This window comes from Arachis hypogaea, chromosome 14 (assembly GCF_003086295.3).
Source record: "Arachis hypogaea cultivar Tifrunner chromosome 14, arahy.Tifrunner.gnm2.J5K5, whole genome shotgun sequence".
NCBI lineage: Eukaryota > Viridiplantae > Streptophyta > Magnoliopsida > Fabales > Fabaceae > Arachis > Arachis hypogaea.
In genome coordinates, this window is record NC_092049.1 from 124,398,453 (window position 1) to 124,401,758 (window position 3,306).

Here is a 3,306-nt window from a genome sequence, read left to right on the forward strand (position 1 = left end):
GAAGTTATGTTTGGACCATGGTATTGTGCACCAGTTTTTGGCGCCATTGGCAGGGAGAGAACGAACAACAAATTTTACAACCTCAGAGTAACAATTTCGCATACCAAGTTTTTGGCGCCGTTGCCGGGGATTGTTCGAGTTTGGACAACTGACGGTTCATCGTGTAGCTCAGATTGGGTAATTTTCTTCTTATTTTGTTTTCAAAAATTTTTCAAAAATATTTTCTTCTTTTTCGTTTTTCTTAATTAATATTCGAAAAATTTTTTTTTAAGTTATTTTATGTTCTTCAGAATTTCTAAGAATGAATTCTAGAGTTTCATGAAGCATGTAGAAGCCTGGCTGGCTGTAAAGCCATGTCTAAATTTATTTGGACTGGGGCTTCCAACCCAACATTATCAAGAGCAAGCTAGTTGTTGCTAATCCACCTGCTGCTGTTCCTGATCCGCCTGATTTACATGCTGAAGCTTGGCTGGCCATTGGCCATGTCTAGTGTTTTGGACCGGAGCTTTCATTGAAAGCTTGGCTGACTAGTGAGCCATGTCTAATTCCTGGACTGAAGCTTTAGACTAACAATGCAAGATTCCTGGAATTCATATTAAAAATTTTGGAATCCTTATTTTTCTTTTTCAAATTAATTTTCGAAAAATACCAAAAAAAAAAATAGAAAATCATAAAAATCAAAAAAATATTTCATGTTTCTTGTTTGAGTCTTGAGTCAATTTTAAGATTGGTGTCAATTGCATATTCATTTTGCATTTTTCGAAAAAAATCATGCATTCATGGTGTTCTTCATTATCTTCAAGTTGTTCTTGGTAAATCTTCTTGTTTGATCTTGATGTTTTCTTGTTTTGTGTCTTTTCTTGTTTTTCATGTGCATTTTTGCATTCAGAGTGTCTGAACATGAAGGATTTCTAAGTTTGGTGTCTTGCATATTTTCTTTGCATTGAAAATCTTTCAAAAATATGTTCTCGATGTTCATCATGATCTTCAAAGTGTTCTTGGTGTTCATCTTGACATTCATAGCATTCTTGCATGCATTCATTATTTTGATCCAAAATTTTCATGCATTGCATCATTTTCATGTTTTTCTCTCTTATCATTAAAAATTCAAAAATAAAAAAAAATATCTTTCCCTTTTTCACTCATAAATTTCGAAAATTTGAGTTGACTTTTTCAAAACTTTTTAAAACTTAGTTGTTTTTATGAGTCAAATCAAATTTTCAATTTAAAAATCTTATCTTTTTCAAAATCTTTTTCAAAAATTAAATATTTTTCATTTTTCTTATTTATTTTCAAAAATTTTAAAAATATTTTTCAAAAATCTTTTTCTTAATTTTAATTCATAATTTTCGAAAATATCATCAAAAATTAATGTTTTGATTCAAAAATTTCTAGTTTGTTACTTGCTTGTTAAGAAAGATTCAAACTTTAAATTCTAGAATCATATCTTGTGATTACTTGTGAGTCAAGTCAGTAATTTTGATTTTTAAAAATCAAATCTTTTTCAAAACTAATTTCAATCATATCTTTTTAAAACATATCTTTTTCAAAAATTTGATTTTAAAATATCTTTTCTAACTTCTTATCTTCTTATCTTTTAAAAATTGATTTTCAAAATTTGTTTCAACTAACTAATTAACTTTTTGTTTGTTTCTTATCTTTTTCAAAACTACCTAACTAACTCTCTCTCTAATTTTCGAAAATATCTCCCTCTTTTTCAAAAATTCTTTTTAATTAACTAATTATTTCAAATTTTAATTTTAATTTATTTCTTCTTTTAATTTTCGAAAATCACTAACCATTTTTCAAAAATAATTTTCGAAAATCCTCTTTCTCTCTTATCTCCTTCTATTTATTTATTCATCTACTAACACTTCATCTCACTCAAATTCGAACCCCCTCTTCCATCTGTGTTCGAATTTTCTCTTCTTTCCTTCTTTACATTACATTCTTTTCTTCTTCTACTCACAAAGGGGAACCTCTATACCTTGGGCAAAAAAGATCCCTATTATTATTATTTTTCTGTTCCCACTTTTTCATATGAGCAGGAGCAAGGACAAGAACATTCTTGTTGAAGCAGATCCAGAACCTGAAAGGATTCTGAAGAAGAAATTAAGAGAAGCTAAAATACAACAATCCAAGGATAACCTTACAGAAATTTTCAAACAAGAAAAGGAGATGGCAGCCGAAAATAATAATAATGCAAGGAGGATGCTTGGTGACTTTACTGCACCTAATTCCAATTTACATGGAAGAAGCATCTCCATCCCTACCATTGGAGCAAACAATTTTGAGTTTAAACCTCAACTAGTTTCTCTGATGCAGCAAAACTGCAAGTTTCATGGACTTCCATCTGAAGATCCTTTTCAGTTCTTAACTGAATTCTTGCAGATATGTGATACTATTAAGACTAATGGAGTAGATCCTGAAGTCTACAGGCTCATGCTTTTCCCTTTTGCTGTAAGAGACAGAGCTAGAGTATGGTTGGACTCTCAACCTAAAGATAGCCTGAACTCTTGGGATAAGTTGGTCAGGGCTTTCTTAGCCAAGTTCTTTCCTCCTCAAAAGCTGAGTAAGCTTAGAGTGGATGTTCAAACCTTCAGACAGAAAGAAGGTGAATCCCTCTATGAAGCTTGGGAGAGATACAAGGAATTGACTAAAAAGTGTCCTTCTGACATGCTTTCAGAATGGACCATCCTGGATATATTCTATGATGGTTTGTCTGAATTAGCTAAGATGTCATTGGATACTTCTGCAGGTGGATCCATCCACCTGAAAACGCCTGCAGAAGCTCAAGAACTCATTGACATGGTTGCTAATAACCAGTTCATGTACACTTCTGAGAGGAATCCTGTGAGTAATGGGATGCTTTAGAAGAAGGGAGTTCTTGAAATTGATACTCTGAATGCCATATTGGCTCAGAATAAAATATTGACTCAGCAAGTCAATATGATTTCTCAGAGTTTGAATGGAATGCAAGCTGCATCCAACAGTACTCAAGAGGCATCTTCTGAAGAAGAAGCTTATGATCCTGAGAACCCTGCAATAGCAGAGGTGAATTACATGGGTGAACCATATGGAAACACCTATAATCCATCATGGAGAAATCACCCAAATCCCTCATGGAAGGATCAACAAAAGCCTCAACAAGGCTTTAACAATGGTGGAAGAAACAGGTTTAGCAATAGCAAGCCTTTTCCATCATCCACTCAGCAACAGACAGAGAATTCTGAGCAAAATACATCTAGCTTAGCAAACTTAGTCTCTGATCTATCCAAGGCCACTGTAAGTTTCATGAATGAAACA

At 32.8% G+C, this 3,306-nt stretch overlaps 1 non-coding gene across 1 annotated transcript; it reads right to left on the minus strand.

Annotated features, from left to right (window-relative positions):
* Positions 1-2,574: 2,574 nt before the first annotated feature.
* Positions 2,575-2,682, minus strand: LOC112746642 (small nucleolar RNA R71). The gene has a single exon (XR_003174513.1). It is a non-coding gene; the product is annotated as a small nucleolar RNA R71 (small nucleolar RNA).
* Between the last annotated feature and the right edge of the window lie 624 nt (positions 2,683-3,306).